This window comes from Pholcus phalangioides, unplaced genomic scaffold, assembly GCF_987345545.1.
Source record: "Pholcus phalangioides strain wild (caught in Gottingen) unplaced genomic scaffold, Ppha-v1.0 ptg000011l_1, whole genome shotgun sequence".
In the NCBI taxonomy this organism is placed as follows: domain Eukaryota; kingdom Metazoa; phylum Arthropoda; class Arachnida; order Araneae; family Pholcidae; genus Pholcus; species Pholcus phalangioides.
Window position 1 is genome coordinate 17641464 of NW_028301604.1, and position 21103 is coordinate 17662566.

The 21103-nt window shown below is 35.1% G+C and overlaps 1 long non-coding RNA gene across 2 annotated transcripts in view; it reads left to right on the forward strand.

Moving 5' to 3' along the window:
• Window positions 1-9084: 9084 nt before the first annotated feature.
• LOC149080160 (uncharacterized) overlaps window positions 9085-21103 on the forward strand; it is a 35547-nt gene continuing 23528 nt past the window's right edge. Inside the window, exons 1-3 of one of the 2 annotated variants that reach the window (XR_016193536.1) lie at window positions 9086-9165; window positions 14815-15342; window positions 16630-16724. This is a non-coding gene — a long non-coding RNA (uncharacterized LOC149080160). Of the gene's footprint in view, window positions 9166-14814; window positions 15343-16629; window positions 16725-21103 lie in introns of both variants that reach the window. The other variant, XR_016193537.1, reaches the window with a different exon arrangement.

Genomic DNA, 21103 nt, shown 5'->3' on the forward strand with positions numbered 1-21103 from the left:
TCTCTCACTCTATTTTTATTATACCTACATGCCCGCTATAACGAACTTCAAGGAATTGAACGGCTTCACTATATCCGGAGGAGGTCCGTTATTTTAAACTGGACACGTTTTAAAACTGAATAACAAATCACCCAATTTGACATAAAAAGGTGCGGTTTGCACTAAAATACTTATCATGGCCTAAAGTATTTTTTATAGATTAAAAAAGTTCAAATTTCACTCACAGGCGGCGCTATAAAACGAAAAACTTGATATAAAGCATAAACTACAACACAAACAGTGTATAATTAATGTTTACGACAATCTGCGTTACATAAAACTATCACATTTGCATATAAGCGTCCTTTTTAACTCTGGCTACATCTAAACGGCTGAACTCCCTGAGATTAAAAGATAATATCCTGCAGCAAGAAAAAACAACAACATGAGTTCGTGAGTATTGAGTCTGAAAGAGTGAAGAGATTTCGTATTTGAACGGTATGAAACAACTAATTATTCATTTTGTTATAACGTCCAGTTGCAATTAAAATGCATCCGTACAGGCTGTCCCAAATTGTTTGCACAGCGGATATCTCTGTAACCGTTGACTTTCGAATCATACTTTCAATTACAAAAAGTTTTCAAATATGACGTGCAGTTACTTAAAATCGCAAAATTTGTTTGAGGGATCGTATACATTAAAAAATAAAGAAACTAACTTTTAATACAGTCCCCCCCCCCGTGTGCTCAAGAACCGAAATAAAATGTTGTTGCCCTGTCTCTCCTGATGTCAACAAAAAAATTCCATGTTTTTAAGTGCAATACTCACTGAGATATTTGAATTCGAAAAAAGGAGGAAATTTGGGGAAAAACGTTAACCCTTTCAGTGGCGATCCCGAGATATCTCGCCAAAACTGATCCGCTTTATTTCCATCACCACCCCGAATTACTCGTCAAACTTGATCTGCTTTTTTTATTTCAGTCACCCTGAAATATTTCGTCTTCTAAAAACGCGTTCAGTGTATTTTTCCGTAAAACACGTTCTTCCCCCCCCCCCCTCCCTCGCCCAACCAATCTACTGCCAGTGGGCAGAGTCAGTACTTGTTTAAGGTTAGATAAGAGAAGAAAAGTTTTTTTGTATGTGTGTTTTCTCCCTTTTCTTCCAGCACAGTAAAGATATTCAGCGGAACTTCGGATAACGAGTAATTCGCATAACGAGCAAAACTTTTGACTCCATTAACGAGCGATGATTCGCATCACGAAATAAAAAATTTTGAAATTTGTTTTAGTTTAACTTTATCACAACTTGTTTTTCGCTTTTATACACACACGTACTGTGAAACTGTGGGTAGTATACAAATATAAAATGCCACGACAGGTAAAATGTCCAACGAAGTGGCTGAAATATTCTTCTTTAGAAAGTTGTTGACCAGTCTCTTCTGAGGCCAACTGCAAAACTCCACGAATCTAAGTGCAACATTCACTGAGATATTCGATTTCGAAAAACGGAGGAGAGTTGTGAGAAAACTCTAAATGCGGAAAACCCGTTTTACCCGAATTTAACACTGTTTTTCCCAAATTTCTCCTGTTTTTCGAATTCGAATATCTCAGTGAATATTGTGCTTATATATAAACATGGGAATTTTTTTTACTTATCTCAAAAGAGACAGGACAACTTTCTAATTTGGTTTTTGAGCACACGGGGTCTGTATAAAAAGTTCGTTTCTTTATTTCCCGATGTATACACCCCTCAAACAAATTTTGAGATTTTAGGTAACTGCACATCATATTTGAAAACTTTTTGTAATTGAAAGTATGATTTGAAAGTCAACGATTACAGAGATATCCGCTGTGCAAACAATTTGGGACAGCTTGTACGCACGCATGTTCGAATTCTTCAATATCAATGATCAAGGTCAAACACAATTCCGCCCAACGCAAAGCATGAGTTTTGCGCATTTTTATAGAATTATTTTGTACAAGAATTTTGTCCCAATTAAAAATGAAATTACAAAAATGATACACATGAAATGTAATAAGTCACTTTTCTAAAATTTCACAATGACAAATTTGTAAATAATATTTAGCCAACATGGGATACTGTGGTTTTTTGACTTATTAAAATTTGCCTCCGTTGTTTCCTCATAAACCGAAAGTGCAAGACGAAATTTTTCCACATTTCAAAATTTTCACGAGCTAGACTCCGGAATGCGAACGAGTCAATTTTTTTGGAAAAAAAAGTGACTCTTACAACAATTTTCCATCTGAGCACAAAAAGTAGCGTCGACTGTATATTTATAGAATATCAACCTCAGCTGTCAGACACTGTTCGATCGTAATTAGTTTCTCGTACTGATGCATTGCATCTCTATTATTCTCTTCGTTTCCGGAAACAGTGCTTAGCGTTCTTGAACCACGTGCTTGAGGCTGTTTTGTCAACGTTCTGGAGGTCATTGTAATCCTTGTCTTGAAACACTTTCTTTCTTATACTTTCTTTTATCTTGTTTCCTGTCCTTCTGTATCACTGCTCAAGTGCAGTGGCGCATGTCCGTTATTACATATCTTACTATCGCTCGGTGAAGTACTTGTTCGATGCAACTGAAGTAGGCGCGGAGGCTGTCCACTTTCCCGTCCCGCTGGCTGAATGCTCATTGTAACATACTGTTTTATTCACTATCATAGTCTTGTTTTTTTTTTTTTTTTTCAAGGAATCTTTCAAAGAACTTTGATTCTCTCCCTGTCATAAAATATTTTAAAGGCGTTATACAGGTTAAATTTAAGTGTAATTCAATCCATGCATGGCACGATTCCATTCACACGTCCATATCATATTCTACCGAATATTTATATTAAGCCGCCCCGCTCAACGAAATTCACCCTCACCCATTTCAGACGGCATTAAGGACACTCAGAAAGGAATTTTCGCTGAGATTATCCATATTTGTGAAAATTTTTAAATTTTATTTCTCTGCACTTTTATTTCCCCCCCCCCCTCCGGTATCTAATACTATTACTTTTTATTGTTATAATACTTAAGGAGACAAAAGGAATTATATTATTCCAATCCAAACGAATCACCCTATCTCAAGTTAGTGATAAGTCACGGTTGCTATTTCATTCAAAAAATTGCTTGTTCAACTTGACACGAGCTCCTCATCGGATTGGGGGAGGAGCACTTAAAAAACTTCGACTTCACAGAAAAAATTCCGCATAGTTCTTATTTCAGATTTAATTCCTGTGAATGAATGATTTTTTTCTATCAAATTCAACGTCTCTACCATTGTTGTCATCCGTATAGCAGCAATTCAAAAAGTTTTTGCAAGAATATACTAGGTAGAGGTAGAGACACGGGGAGAGAAGTTTCGGGGAGGTGAACAGTGGCGTAGCCAGGTTTTGGTCAGTGGGGAAGCAAAATTCGAAAACGCCATTTTTTGTTCCTGCTTTAGGCGCAAACTTAAAATTATGCACTAGTAGGAAGAATTTGAAACTATTCAAAACCAAATTAAATTTATTTTGTTTTCAATTGATGTTATTTTTCAAATTAAATTAATTACTTTTCAATTGATTAATTTATTTTAATTTTTTAAATAATTTAAAAAATATAAATTCTATTTTATGTTTTGTGTACTCGTACAAATGCAAACACCAAAAACAACTAGGATATTGCCCAAAAAGGTGGTCAGAAAAAAATTTAGATTAAAATACAAAAAATGATAGGAGAATAAAATAAAAAGAAAAATATATGTATATTCTCTCTTAAAATTAATCCAAGATATGAAAGTACAGAAAAATCTTCATGCTTCCATTTAATCGCTTTCATCATGTTGCACTCTTATCGTAAGCACATATCACATGTACACTACTACTACTACTCTCAATCCAAGAATATAGGTATACAAAGTACCTATGTACAATGTACTTCAAAGACGTTTCTCTTATAGAATTTCTAACAAATTGGTGCATGCTGGAAAGTCATTTCTTGTATTATGCGTGACCATGACGTATCTATGATGTCATAGTTATGCGTGGTTTGTGTTCGAGAATTTTTGCCATCTGTTTTCTATATTAGTAGTAAAACTGGCAGATACCTGAAATTTCGTGTTGTGCAAATACCACGTTAAAGCCTGCTTGAAAGTCTCTCTACGGAACGACTTGTCAAACGAAAGATCGGTTAGCATTCGTACCTCGAAATAGGAAAAACAAAAAAACACACTCACTCCAGTCAACCACCATTCTGACGCTAGTAGGGTCAAAACTGGAATCACCGCGATATGAGTCCATCATGATGCCCGCACAATCGCACAGCGGCTATCACATACTACTGGATTGCAGACGTACAAGCAGAGGATGTCATGAATCACAAAAAGGGTTGGGAACCGCTGCTTCAAATAAATTGGTGTGTGCCAGAAATTGTCGTATGTGTCCATAATGTATTTAAGTATGTCTGAGGCGTGAAATAAATTCATGCGGTGTATTTTATAATAAATCAGAGAAGAATGAAAATATATCGAGTGATGAATGGTGCAGACTATATATAGTGCAGGGGTTCTCAAACTTTTTCATCCGCGGCGCTTCCTTACCCTAATCAACGCTTATCCGGCTCCCCAGAACAGTTTAACAAAGAATCTTTTTGATAAACCTTCATGTTGGTCCGCGGTGCCCCAGAAAAAAGTTGGCGACGTACAGTTTGAGAACCCCTGGACTATGGAGTTCTTGTTCCCCACCCCCCGTTGTTTGACCAGAGGGCCTTCGGGTGAGGGGCCGTTAAAATATTACGTCATCATCGATGGGGGAGGGGGTTTCCGATTTGCTGACTTTTGATGACAAGGGGGAGGGGGTTTGGATAATGCTTACGTCATCAACCACCCTTTATGAAGATATGAAATATTCTTAATGGCATCTTATTTGGTGCCTCAAAAACGAGAAAAACCTTTCGATAGTTTGTGGGCACTTGAAGTAACATTTCCCCCCCCCCTATTGATAAGTGCCGTACACAGCCACTTTAGTGATCTCTAAATGTTTCACGGATCCAAGCGATCTGGAAATGTGTCCGGGCCGCTTAAGTGCTCTGGAACTGCGCCACGCATCACTCAAGTGATCCGTAATTATATGCCTCGGATCACTTAAATAATCTGAGAATGTGCGGCGGGTAACTTGAGTGATGTAGAACCACACTGGGGGCCACTTAAGTGCTCTAAAACTACGTCACATGTCACTCAAGGGATCACGGGTCACTCTAAATGTGTCACAGATCGCTTAAGTGTTCTGGAACTGTGTCCCAGGTCATTTAAGTGATCTGCAAATGTGCCACGAGCCGATTAAATGTTCTGGAATAGTACCACGGGAAACTTAAACGATCTGTAAATGTGCCGCTTAGTTAATTTTTACAAAATTAGGTTTGAGGAGGGCTGGCCGCACATCAGATAACCCCAAGGGCCATATTTGGTCTGCGGGCCAAGGGTCTTTATGCAATTTATCATTATATGGCTTAGAGGGTGGGTCGCAATGAATTTACGAAAGATAAATTTTGTGAGTTCATAGCCTTCAAATATCCGCTATGGTGGTCGAGTGGTCATAGGACCCGGGTTCGAGCCCCACCGTCGCCATAGTGGTGGTCGGCTGAAGTTGGTTTTTTATGGTTCCCAACTTCAAGGCGCGAATGCGAGCCGATCTCCCCGTTAAAAAGTCTCGCCACAGAGAGCAACAGACCTACAAAGAGCACAAATGTAATTCAATCACAACACATCACTCACTTCCCTAATATTTTTTTGCAAATTCTGCTTTAAAAAGCGATGAGTATGTGATACGTGCTTATTCAGTTCTTTGAAGTGGTTCTTTTTACATTAGACCAGGGGTTCTCAAACTGTGCGCCACGGCGCCCCTCTAACCTTTTTCAGGCGCGCCACGGAGTGGTGACGCTGTCAAAGGTTTTTCGAAATTTTTTTTTTTGTTAAAGAGCTCTAGGGAGCCGGCGGAGCTCGCGGATAAGCATTGAATAGGAGAAAGGGGCACCTCAGGTGGAAAAAGTTTGAGAACCCCTGCGTTATATAGGCTATTCTGGGCAGCCACGGATGCCAAAAGTTTAAGAAACACTGGATAAATTGGACGTGTCATGAGTTAACAAACTCACCGGTCTCTCTCTCTCTCTCTCTCTCATAACTTTTTCCAGAGAATAATTTCTCCGATTCAGCACACTGGTGCATGCACAATGGTATATGCACAATGGTGAGACAAACAGTGATTCAAACAAAAGAAACACCATGAAAAAAGACAATGATTCTGAGAAAGTCACATTTCAACAAAAAATTATGCGTTATCAACGTACAGTACAATATGTTATCGTACAAATATAGATGACTGAAAATTCCTCTGTCATTTTCTGCATTTCAGAGCGCTATTGACCCAAGATTATAGGTCTTGTATTTCACCCACTTTTACATTTATTGAAAACAATTTATTATGCCTTTTTTATTACTGTGTTGTATTATGTTTATTTTGCTTTTTCGTTATTTTCATAAATTAAAAATTAATTAAATTCAAACACATATTTATACTTCAAACAATATTTGAATAATTGTCTTTTAACGGGAAAACGGGGGGGGGGGGAATTTCATCATTAATAAAAGAAATAAATCCAGAATTAATGAAAGAAATAATTTCGAAATCAATGAAATACGATAACGTATTTTTAAAACATTTTAATGTAAACTGCTGATACAGGCATTGTATATGCAAATGTTTTCCATTAAAATGCTTTTTTCTCGAAAACTGCTTTTTTGTTAGATAAGGAACATTTTTTTTCAAACACCGCTGGTTCAAATGTCTTGAAACTTCATGTCTCTCTCAATACTGATGTGTCATATGCTTTAACTAGAGGATTTCTTATTAAAATGATTCAGAAAATAAAATAAAATTGGTACAAAATATATTTAAATTTTGGTGGTTTTTGAAAATGTTGCATGTTCAAGTTAAAATTAAAAAAAAATATTAAAAAAACAACCAGCTACTAAAATCCTAAAAGCCTTGGTTAAATTTTATTAAAATATCTACAAAATACGAATGGGAATTTATGGCAGTGCCTATCCTTTTGGACACACTGCCCTTGAAGTCCAGAAGAGAATAGAAAATTTTTAAATGTTTCTTAGAGACAGGGAATTTTTCCCTTAGGAAAGCATGGCAGTGCCATCTTAACGGCATGGAGCCTCAAAAGAAGAGGAGCCTCACAAAAATGAGATCCGGTTGAAATTTTCTAGGGTTTACCAGGTAGGGCCTCCGAAAAACTACTTGGCCCGGGGGCCCATGATACTCTTAAGACGGCCCTGAGCATGGGAAGCCAAGATCATGCACCACTACCTCTTAAACATATCACGTGATAATACTTCAACAGTGCTATTTGTGTATGGTAAAATAACACGAGTAAAATACGCAAAGTGTAATTTTCTTATGTTTTCTGTAATTGTAATCAAAAAATATATCATAATGAAGGATGGCTACATTTTGCGAGTTTTATTAATGTTGTTTTATCGCACATAAATAACAACTGTTAAAATTTTGAGGCAAACTTGATAATTTAACTAATATTATTGCTTATAAAATATTTAACTATTATCAAATCATATTGTTTTTTTTCCATGAGGCACAATCAAAATCCAGTCGCTAATTTCAATCAAAGAATTGAAACAATTTTATTTGATAGGTGGCAGAGGGGTTTCTAGTTCATTGATGTCTTTCTCACATGTAAAATATGTACAGTATAATTCTTTAATTATAAAGAATATAATAAATAAATATAATAAATTTCTTAATTATTTATCTTCTTAATATTTTCTAGAAGGCATATTTTTGCTGATAACTAATAAAAAATACTTTTATCAATTTTTTTTTTATTTCAGAAATTTCTTGAAAAAACCTTTTTTTTTTCACCATTTTTCCATGTTTTCAATCAGATGAAATAATTTTTCCCCAAATATTTTGTCAGTGCATTCTTTTCTGCTGTGTTATGAACAACAATCAAAAATACAATCACGTGAATAAATCCTTATAGTGAGTGTTTGAGAATAATCTTTGAATGAAATATAGGATTTTTAAAATAATTACATGAAAAATTTAGCTTTAATTTCCTAATTCATGACGCATTTTATCCTTGACAGACACATAACACAACGTTAGGCTTCTTTAAAGCGGTGGCTTTTTATATTTAACACACTTTTTTTTTATAAATTTTTAAATTCAATTTTTGAACTCCCAAATTATTGAATCTTATTGTCACTTTAATGTTATTGAATCCCTTTCTTTCAGATGAGCCTGGAAAATACCGGCTAATTGAACTATAGATACATCATTTTTTTTTACGGGGCAGGCAACGACGCCGGGTATCAGCTAGTTAAAAATAAATTAATAGGAATTCTCGAATCACCCAAAAGAACTTATTCTGAAAATCTTTTCAAACTTGGGGATGAAAAACCGCTATTTTTTTATGGTATTTCAGAAAAGTTTGGTTGCCGCTGTGGTGGTCGAGTGGTCATAGTGACGGACTCGTGTCTTGGCATTCGTCGGGTTCGAACTCCACCGTCGCCACAGTGGTGATCGGCTCAAGTTGGTTTTCTGTGGTTTCCAACTTCAAGGCGCGAATGCGAGCTGATCTCTCTTTTAAAGTCTCGCCACAGAGAGCAACAGACCTACAAACAGTACAAATATTTAATTCAATCATAACACATCCCTCACTTCACTTCTGAACTATAGATTTCAGCACTGAAAAATCAAACACAACACTACATGTGCACTCAGAATGTTAGGTACACACAAGGTTACACTTCCGCCACAATTCACTAGGTAGTAAATTGCCCATAGATGGTGATAGACCTGAGTTGTGTTCGGTTTGAAAGAAATAAAGAAAAGTTTTTGGTAAGTTTTGCTTCATAATTGGCAACTAAGCCGTAACTTGGCGACAATTAGCGATGGCCCGTATTTGCGAACCAAATTTTCTTATTTTTTTCGAGAAAATATGGTCATTCTACTCATATCGAGCTTGCTGTTTCAATCAGGGGAACAGCCAAGGTTTCTAGAATATATAGCAGGTTTCTAGAATATATTCTAGTCAAGTCAAGGCATTGTACTCAGACGGATGCCGGTATCCGTATGACTGTGGCTATATATTCTATAAACCTTGTATCACAACGTTCTTCAGTAAGTAAACACTGTTTATCAGTCAGCATAGAACCCTGAATAATAAGACCAAGACTGTTTATCAATTGCAGGATAAGAGCCCCTGAGTAGCTTTTGCCTTGGTACAATTGATTGAAGATTGAAAGTATGTCCATGCCAAAGCTAGTTAAGTAATCGTTAATCTGGTTTTGGCCCACACGTGGCGGATTGGTGTATATTTTATTTATATCATTAGCATCTCTGGAAATGTAACGGTTCTTCTACTCCTTGCAGGTTTCAAAATGTTAATTTTTAATAATAATCAATGACCAAAGGGAAGTCGAAAGCGATTCAGTCTCGGGAACAGATGCAGTATGGTCCGCCACGATTTTGGCGACTTTTTTCTCGCGATAAGTCGCCAAGACCGTCATAATGCTTCTCTGTTGAGAAAATAAACGTTTCTGAGGTGCCATATTTGGCGACTTTTTGAAGGGTATCTAAAGTCCATGGTACCCATCGGACACAATAATAGAACCAGGCTTTATGTTTCTTCTAATAACTTTGAGAAGAGTTATATTTATTCTAGCCTGAACAACCTTCAAAAAACACCTATCAGTCACCCTTCCAAAGGCTGAGGTTACGTTGATTCTTTTACCATGATTAAATTTCCTCTTGCGAAATTTATTTTCATTGATTTCTGGAATTGTACCGAACCCAATCATCTTATTTCTGTGCAGACACAATTCAACACATATCTCCATGCAGAAACTCATCCTATCCATGACAGATCTCTCTGAAACATTGATCTCGAAAGAAATAAAATCAGAGGTGGCATTTCATACCCACATATTCATCATCATTAAAATCTGAATTAGATTTAACTTACTCTGCCTCCTCCCCCAGGCGGAGGCCTTAAGTGCAGGGGGGAGGATTCGTAAAAACGATATCTGGCTAAAATTTTTGAAAGTAAACATTTCTCACCAGGTAGGGGGCCTTAGAAAAATCACTTTGCCCAAGGTCCCAGGATGTGGTTAAGACGGCTGACTCTAGACCAGTGGTTCTCAATCTTTTTGGAACCGCGGCCCGGTGAATCAAATTGCTGAGTTTACGGCCCGGTCTGGAATAGTTTACTCGTTCAAAAGTTAATAATTAATAAACAACCAATTACATTTTGATTGTGAGCTAATTAATTAAAAACCCATTTAATCAATTAATAATTGATTAATTAATTTAATCTATTTTAATTGATTAATTAATTTAATCTATTTTAATTGGTTAATTAATTTAATGTATTTCAATTGATTAATTAATTTAATGTATTTCAATTGATTAAAACCATTTATAATGAATTCATTATTTTCTTGCGGAGTGATGAAAATTTTTTTTTCCGGTAATGTATTAATAACGTGCAGAAGTCAAAACATAAACGAAGCGTCTCATCAGCAACTGCAGTAAACATCATCATTGCTTAAGCGCCGGAACCTATGTACTGAGGCTGTTTGAGCGCCCCCAATATATTTTACGAGATGGCTGAGCCACCAATAATCAATATACAATGTAACGTTCCACTCACTCTCCTGCATAAGGGCTTGAGCACGTATATACGGGACAAATGGCAACCTTCAGCCCCCCTCAACGTTTTCTTCATTTCAGCGCTTCTACCTCATTGAAAAATTCAATTGATCACAAATCAATCGAGACGTCTTAATATTCAATTCTACAGACTAATTTCGCATAGTGTGTAAAAATATGAAGTTTTCATTCATAGTGGGCAATGGAATTTTTTTGAGCTGACATCAACGCAGCACTTATTTATTAGCACTTTTTTAATAACTTAGTGTAAAATATATTTTACAATCGAACTTTGCATTTAATCTTAGCTAGAAAGAAGGTAATGGTATAAAAAAATCGTCTATATTGTAACTCACCATAAAAGTCTGCTGAAGAGCAGAAAATTGTTAATTTTTGGGCGAAACACTTTTCGGTATATTCAGGATAGATGCTTATGTTAAATTATGTAACTTGATAAATTACAAAACTTTGATCGCGATTTTTCTACTCTAAAACTTTTCTCTATTTTTTAACAAAAATTGAGATTTGTGAACCTATCCACACTCTGGAAAAGAAATCAAAACAAAAACTCTCGCAACGTAATTCACTGCGTTTTTGCAAAGAAAACGGTATTCGAGTTATCACCAGTAGTTATGTGCACCTTGATGACCGTTTCAAAAACACACTATTTTCTGTATACAGATGGTGCTTCACTGATTAGTCTCTGAGATTTGCCACGCATATGTGAAATACTTCGTTCTTTTCTGAGAACACATACTAAATCGTAAAGAGGTTTTTACCACTGGCCATAAATAAACGGGTCCAATGGTCGATGGTGGTTTTCTATTGCCCAGAAATTTTCCTAATCACTCGCAATTATTCCCCTTTGAAGTTATGCAGCTTGGCGAGTAGCACAGATGTTTTTCCAGTCTCCAAGGAACGTGGGATGCCGAGTTTTCTCATGGCATTATTGTTTGTCTTCAGGACATTTTCTGTGGTGCCAACAATGGCAAACCGTGGACACGCAAACGACAGGGTCATCAGAGAGAGCCCTGAAGCAGTAGGATATTTTCGGGGAAAGGGACGGAGAGTATGGAAAAACATTCCCCACCCCTGCTGTATTGTTTGGGTTTCATGAAGACTGATACTCAAAAATACGAAAAGAAAAAAATCACAATTAAAAATACTAGTTTCGAGGGGAAGGGAAGGACCAGAGACATGTTTCCTTTCCTTTGGGCCTTGCAACAAAACGAAGGATTTTCAGTGCGATAAGGGGAAGAGGAATCCTCCAAATTCTTATAATTTGCAATTGCGGCTGGAAGCCTTTGATCTGGAACTCTAGGAGGGTTTTTCATCTTCCTTTGTATGATTTTTAGACTGAAAAACTAAAATAATATGTACCATAATAGTGAAATAAACCAATTAGTTATTCGTGAAAATACAATACTTTGAAAAATGAAAGGGTAATGAATATATTCTCGCGGCCCAGTACGATTGATGTCACGGCCCGGCGGTTGAGAAACACTGCTCTAGACCACTCACTGAACTGGTCCCTCGCTCTGTAGGTAGCTTGTTTGGTCATTCACACGCTTGCTCACACTCCAAGTCACTCTTGCTCACTCATGTGCTTCCAAACTCTCTAGGTCACTGACTGTCTGGGCAGAGGTGAGGGTTATATATCTCCCATCCTACTAATTTTCTTGGCCACTTAGTCCTCAAATCTGCTGCCCTTCTGAACTTGCCGCCCTAAGCTATAGTCTGCTAAGCGCCCTGTAAATACGACACTGTCTTCGGTGTCAGGGCATGTGGGTTTGAAATCTGAGTGCTGCAGAAAAAAATTAGAAAAGTAGCTGCAAAAAAAAATTTCTTGAATTAATAGAGATATGAATTATTAGTATAATAGACAGACAGCAGTAATCTGGCACATATCACACCAGGATAAGCTGGGTTACCAAAATTGCTGAATTACTGCATGTTGTGATTGAAAAACCCATTTAAATAATATAAACTTTTGCTCATAGACATGCACTAATATATATTTTCTTCTATGTTCGAAGAAAAGCAGCCTAAAAACACCAGATTACTGGAGGGATTATTTTAACTTTTTTTCTAGATAGGAGGCACATTGCCTTTTATTTCACATGCACAGACTTGTTTCTCTGCTCACAGAATTTCAATATCTTTGTGGAATGATAAAATGACATGCTGCCTTTAAAAGTATAGGGAGTTTTTTTCTGCGCAGCAAAAAACTGTACCTATATAAAAAAGCATTCTTGGACTCTAAACATCCATATTTTGTAAACTTTTTCACCATGAAAACATGGTGTCTTTCTTAGGCACTTTTGTCCATAATCAATAAATGGGTAATAATAAAATTTTATCAGCAAAAATATGCCTTCTAGAAAATATTAAGAAGATAAATAATTAAGAAATTTATTATATTTATTTATTATATTCTTTATAATTAAAGAATTATACTGTACATATTATACATGTGAGAAAGACATCAATGCATTAGAAACCCCTCTGCCACCTATCAAATAAAATTGTTTCAATTCTTTGATTGAAATTAGCGACTGGATTTTGATTGTGCCTCATGGAAAAAAAACAATATGATTTGATAATAGTTAAATATTTTATAAGCAATAATATTAGTTAAATTATCAAGTTTGCCTCAAAATTTTAACAGTTGTTATTTATGTGCGGTAAAATAACATTAATAAAACTCGCAAAATGTAGCCATCCTTCATTATCATATTGTTTTTGATTACAATTACAGAAAACATAAGAAAATTACACTTTGCATATTTTACTCGTTATTTTACCATACACAAATAGCATTGTTAAAGTCTTGAGGCAAACTTGACAATTTAATTGATATTATTGCTTACAAATATTCATCATACGATATTGCTCTTTTCATGCTGCAAAAAGAGGGTCAAACCTCTCTTTCTCGAAAACTCTATTTCTTGAAAAACTATCTCAAAGAAGAAAAGAAATTCCTGCATTTACTTTACGAAATCAATGCATTTTCATCTCTGTCTCGAAGTAATTTTTAAAAAACTCTCTCTCTCTTAAAGACCAGGCCAAGATTATAGTGGAAAGAAAACACTGAAATTCTTTTCCTTCCGCATAAATCTGACTTTTTCGGATTTGAAAGAAACTAATAAGAAAGGATTATTACAACCCATTGTGCTGATGGATCTTGTCAATCATAGGTGGAAACTATGATTGGTGGGAAGTGGATGCTATGTGGATGGCTTGTTCAGCATGGCAAAAAGTCAGCCAACAGAAAATTCAAAATAACGCCAAGAAAGCTGGGTTTGTAACCAGCCATCTATGTGATGAAGGATCAATTCCGATGACTCGCTCAAATTTTAGTGCTTCTCAGAAGAATGCTGAAGATGAAATTTCAGAACATTGGGAAATTACCAAAAAACACTTGAATCTGGAAATTTCATTTCCCAATTTTGTGGAAATGGTCAGCTCACTACAAAGTTATGGCACTTACCGAAATTTTTGCTGAATGTATGGCCAACTCGGGTGATGAAAATGCAGCAGAACATGATTCAGAGGAACAGAAAAAAGTAACAGTGAAAAATTCCGAACATCCTGTAAAAACGGTGTGTCATTTTCTGGGGCAAACTTAAAAGTTCAGAAATATTTGCAGCTCTTGCTGGTATCAATGACATTGTGAAGGCTCAAGAGCAAAAAACGTGCATCAATCTAAGCTTATATTGATATGATTATTTTATATAGGTCTATATATAAAAGTACTTTAAATAAGGTATATGTAAATAAAATTTGAATTGATCTATATTAGAACGTATTTAAGTGTATTTTTGCATTTAGTGCTGTTACTTAATTAATATTAACTCTTAACTCTCACTAGTTAAGTTATGCAATCAATGTGTTCAATAATTATATTTATAATTTCATCAATATGTAGTAAAATATAGTACAGTATTTTAGTTTTTCCTCAATCTAAATTTTTGGTGTGTTTTTCCTTTCTTACACAAAAAAAAACAACTCTATCTCGAAATTTTTTTTGGTCCCTTCAGTTTCGAGATAGAGAGATTTGACTAATCAAAATCCTGTCACTTATTTTAATCTAAGAATTTTAACAATTTTATTTGATAGGTTGCAGAAGGAGGTTCCAGTTCATTGATGTTTCTCACATGTAATACAGGGTGATTCTAAATTCGTGGGACAAACGTAAGAGGTAATATAAGACACCTAAACAAGCATTTTTGATCACCGAATGTGCGGTCGAACTGCAATAGCTATGGCGGTAGAGGGTGTTTTGGAGAGTGCACAACACTTCACTAAAAACAAATATTTTTTCCGACGGATTTGCTGCAATATATGCCATCAACCATTCGAGGGTGCATATGCACTTCAGAGATGGGATTGGAGTTTGTTTTTTATTGCTGCAAGGACCATATGAAGGTGATGCAAAGCCAAGCAATGATCAAGCGGTAAAATGACTTGTGGACTACCTAAGTTGCACCATGAAAAGACCTACCACATTACACTATCCTGCACCCTGGTCATGAACATTAGCATACACAAGATAACCTTGGGTTTGGGGAGTGCAAGGAATTTCTCCCAGAGAAATTTTGAGCTACTTACCTTCAAGAAGCATTTTAAATTAACAGAAATGTATAAGTAAGTATAACATACAGTATAAAGGTATTTTCTCTTTAGATATTTGAATTTTTTATTAAAATATTTGAATTTTTTTGAACTTTTGATCATCTTGGGGAAGACATGCCCCCCCCCCCCATGTTCTCTTGCTTGCACCTCAGGTCACAAACATATGAACTCAGGGCTGCCACTTTGCTAGAAAATTTTGCTGCAGGGTATGAATAAAAAGGTAAGAAAAACCTCTCTTCATGCTACGCATGTGTGGGCAACAATACAGAGAATCACAATTTTAAAAACAAGGAAATGACGAGAGCGATTCTTGGACTTGGATTTTCAATGAACAAATTTTTTGGATTAAAAAAAAAATCCTTTGGATTCAAAATAAATATTAATTTATTAAAATCTGTTCTGTTATAAAACTTGATTGAATAAGATTTTCCTTCAAACTATTGTAGGTAGAATTTTAATACGTTATATGATGTATACAGTATGTGCTAAATAGCTCAGTTAATACAAAATTCCTTAATACGTTATATGATGTATACAGTATGTGCTAAATAGCTCAGTTAATACAAGATTCCTTGAAAGACTGGTTATATTTTTGGAGATGATTACAAGGAAGAAAATTCATCTCTGCCCTCGTGGGAACTTGAATCCTGGTCTCTCGTTTGCTGGATGAGTGCTCTACCAACTAAGCTATAGAAACAGATAGAATATTTCTCCCTTGGAGCTTGTGTATATATATATGTTGAAAGACTCTGTACATGGACGTTGGCAGCAATCAACTAATAGCTTATGAATTATTAGTTGATTGCTGCCACCTGAATTTTCTTTCTTGTAATCATCCTCTCCCAAAATTTTATCAGTCTTTCGAGTAATCTTGTATTAACAAGTGGAAAGGACATTTCTACATAGCTCAGTTAACCCTCTGAAAGGAAGAAATTTTTTCAAAACCCATAGGAAAAAATGTAAAAAGGTGGGCCCACTTTGAAACAACCTGCGCCCCTTCAAAGAAGTTTTTTTATTTGATATATTTACTCTCATCAGGACATTCTCTTGTGACATGTTAAATTATCAATTTATTAATTTTTCACCCCCCCCCCCCCCCAAGGGGTCCATGAACACTTTGGGAACTACTGTATCAAGGTGAAGAAAGAAAACTTTTCACATAGTCGTCTTAAGGGCGGCAAAATATTATTTACCTCAGGCGGCAAAATTTATAGGACTGGCCCTTCCTGTATCCATTTATAATCCTTGCATGCATAAAATGACTGTTGCTACAAAAATGATCTATGCTTATGTTTTCAGATTCAAATAATATGGAGGAAGAACAAGAACAACTTTACCAATTTACAAAGAGAGATCGAAGAAGAGAGTTGACTTGGTTTTTTTTTAATTTTCCAGTATGTTTTATTTTGATTATGACTTTTTATAGGAACTTCTCTAATGAATTGGCACATGTCAGAATGTGCTGTGTACCTAATCTAATATGAAGAGGAAACAAACTTGCCTGTTAAAAAGTTATACTACCTGTTTTTTTAACCATAACTTTTTAACTGCTTAGTCATCTATGAGCGATTGATAAGATATTGTAAAAATTTAATTATTAATAAAACAAATGATGTAATTTCTTAAAAAGTTATATGCTGCAATTTGCAGTGTAATAATGATTCCTCAATAAATATGTTTTGAACTAATTTTTTGGTTGCTAGAAAAGTTATGAGGCTAAAAAAAAAAAAAGAGAAAAAAATTTTACTTTATTTAAGAGTTGAACTGCTCCAATTGCTCATAGATAATTAGCTTAGTAGGCTGCTGAATCACTTATTGATGATTTGCTATTTAGGAGGGAAAAAAAGAGGAAGCTTTTTTCTCTTACTCTTGTGGATGGGTATATCTCATACTATTTTTGCAGTTTATATATAAGGGCTAAGCATGTGAGCCTCAATTCAACCAAGGCATACAGCAAACATTCCCTCTAATCCGCAACAGTTTGAAAATTTGCAGAATGAAATTTTTTTTACACGGAGACACTCAAAAATATTGGTAAAATTGTCATCTCTTTCCACTGTGCCGAAAATTGAAATTCTTCATTCATGTCACTTTTAATGCTGAATATAATATTTTGAGTTTCTGTAATTTCCTGCCACTTCTAATTCACAGGTTATACATAAAATCTGAAATTTGAAGTGTAGATTATAGACTTCTGCTTTTTTTCTGAAAGGTATGGAATAAAAATAAATAGTTTATATATATATAGGGTGCATAGGTAATAGGACATATGGTATTTTATTGGCAAACCATTGATCCTAGGTCATACTTCGAATTACAGAAAGTGTCCGAATGACATGTAGTACTCAGATATGTCATTCATCGTTGAAACAGCATTAACCTTTTGGGCTGGAAATTAATTGGCAGAAGCCCACGACTGCGAGCTTTTACTTGTAATAATTTCTATTAAAGTTTTAAGCAGGTTGTGTGTAAAAAATGCATATAGTTGCACTACTTAGATAAATATAAATAAGATTTACAATGTTTTTTAAAGCATTTTATTAATAATTCTGTACAGTATGATAAACTTCAAAACAATGAGGAATATGCAATGCAACAACACACATTTTTTACACTCCTCCCAGACAGTTTCACTGTGTTTATTGTGTTTCCCACATACCTTGCACTTTCGCTGAGGCCTTTACCTTTTGTAGGTGGAATTTTTCCTGGAAAATGTCCCCACTGTTTTGCCTGCAGACGCAGTGGTGTATTATCTTCAGAGGCCTTCTGCATGTTCAATATTCAGCAATATTTATATTTTGTAAGATTTCTTTTGCAATGTCCAGTCGAAATTTTAAAAATGAATATTTCCTGCCATTTGGCGTTTGTTGTACTTTGTGAAATAAAACAAATGCATCATAAATGAATATCATATCCATTAGATAAAAAAATATTTTTCTGTAGCTTTTATAAAATTTTCTCATCATAGGAAAGGAAGATAAGTAGTTATCCTGTAAATCGACACCACACTCATGCTGTTGTTATTTATTGTACCGCAATAAAACAAATAAAATTTTACAACGAACTCAGTTCTCTGCAATAGCACTACTGATTGCATGCTCAAATATCGTGTTGCTGTAATACCTACTTACTTATAATATAATAGTATTTTATAAATAGTAAATTCAGTAGACGTGCTATGCACGTCACTGCCACTTGAGAAGCAGATAACAAGCAATGTGCATAGCATGTCTTTCCAGCCCAAGAGGTTAAATATGGGTAAAAACGTTTACTCACATTTAACACTATTTTTTCCCAACTTTCTTTGGTTTTTCAAATTCAAATATCTCAGTGAATATTGTACTTAGAAACTTGGAATGCTTTTTCTTGGCATCAGAAAAGAGAGGGCAACAACTTTGTAATTTCGTTCTTGAGCACACTGTCCATATAAAATGTTAAAATTTTTATTTTGATAACTATACAACCCCTTGCAATATGAATGACATATCTGAGTACTACATGTTATTTGGATACTTTTTCTAATTGGAAGTATGCCTCTAGGATCAATGGTTTGCTAGTAAAATACCGTACACCCTGTTACCTATGCACCCTATATATATATATATAAACTATTTATTTTTATTCCATACCTTTCAGAAAAAAAGCAGAAGTCTATAATCTACACTTCAAATTTCAGATTTTATGTATAACCTGTGAATTAGAAGTGGCAGGAAATTACAGAAACTCAAAATATATTCAGCATTAAAAGTGACGTGAATGAAGAATTTCAATTTTCGGCATAGTGGAAAGAGATGACAATTTTACCGACATTTACGAGTGTCCCAGTGTAAAGGCAAACTATCAACCGCCCAATAATTATACATGTGATTCCTTGTGAAAAACTAATATAGGAAAGTTTTTTCCCTTTTAAGTTCAGATGAATATATATATGAGTTATAATGTTTTGAACTTTTGTGACGCATGATTTTTGTATTGGTCAATTGCATGTCAAAAAAAAAAACACAAAAGTTAAATTTTTCTCAGCAGAGGGTTGCAGTGTTTTTGAAAATGAACTAAATCCAATTTTGTAGAAACCAAAATCAGTTATTTTCTTTCAAGATTGGTGCTTTTTCTTCTTTGTGTAAAGGGATGTTCACCAAACGAGATCTGTGGAAATTTTTTTTTTCCCAAAATCAATACTTTTTTGCCAACATGTGGTAGTTTGTTCTCCTTCACTATCAGGCCAAATTTTTTAAGGGAAGGGGCATTGGGTCAGTGCATAGTGTTTACTGTGTGATTGTTTTTTTTATGCTGTCGTTTTAATTTGATTACATATTGATCAGTAAGACAGGGCTATATATTTTTAGTTATTTCAAAATTGCATTCAAATTGTTACAGAAAAGCTTCAAGGGAGATTGTAAAAAGTGGTAGCTTGACAAAGGTAGCTCGTGGAAACTGTAAAATAATAACAATGATTCAATCAGAAACTTCTAATCAAACTAATTATTTATGAACTCAGGTATTCAAAACAATTAGTGGTTACAGATTTTTTCTATTGATTATTGATCGAGTCACATTTTCATACTTATAATGTTGCAATAAAAGCTTTTCATTTCCTTGTGAATTGATTTTTATCGTGCTGAAATGTTAATAAATTTTTTACCTTGTTACAAGAAAGATTTTGATGACTTTGAAATAAACTTCAACCTATATGATTCAAGCAGAACTTGGTCATTTTTTCAAATAAAATTTCATTCATGTACGTATTTATAGAGGGGCAGTTGCCCCGGGCCCCTCTTAGCATAGATGGACTTCAGGCTCTCTCCCTTCTAGGCGCTATTAATTTTGCTGCCCCTAGGAGATGCTCTTATGTATATATTTATAATGTAATATTATATCTAAATATTTCTATTTCTTCCTGAAAAATCATGCCCTCTACCCCATTAAGTTCTCAATTTTCAAAATGAAAGCCACCTCTTCACTGTTTGTTCTTCTAAATATGGTTTTGAGTACTGTTTCATACACACTCGCGTAAGTCAACATAAATGAGATGCCATGTAAATTTCAAACTGTATTTTTTAGACTTCATTGTGACAATTTGTAATTGTGATCAATTTCATTCAACCAGCTTATTGTGCTAATCAAGTTAATTATGTTGCAGAATTAAAATCAAACACTGGCGCAACCATTGCCCCCACATGTAGGACAAGGCTTCTAGACTGGCCCCCGAGCGCATGCTGTTCTATAGTGAATTTGTAGCATGAAAAAAATTATAATAATTGCCTCGAGGCCCTGTCAGCCCCATCCGTGTCGGGGTCATGGATGCAGGACTGTCTTAAGAGAACCGCTGGCATCCGAGCCAAGTAATTTTTCTGAGGCCCTACGAGACAAATTTACATACACACTCCTCGAAAGTTTCAACTATATCTCATTTTTGTGAGGACCCTCTTCTCTTGAGTTCTCGGGTCATGCGTTAAGCCGGAATTGCATGGATGTGATTTGTAAAGCTTCAAAAACTTCGAAGTTGAAACTGGAAAGAAAATCTCATCTCAAAATTGTTAGTGAAACTTGATTCATTTAAATGAGCCAAATCAAATGAAAACACACATGCTGATCAAAGCAAAAACATTTTGAATTTTGAGTATAAAATAGTGTAAATGTTCACAAGAGAAATAAAACTGGTTTGCTTTTTCTCAATTTTTCTTTAGGGTTATACGAATGTTACCAAGTTTCAAAAACACAAAGTTGTACTTTTGATGTATGTTCGGTGAATTTGGCTGGATTTTTAAGTGAT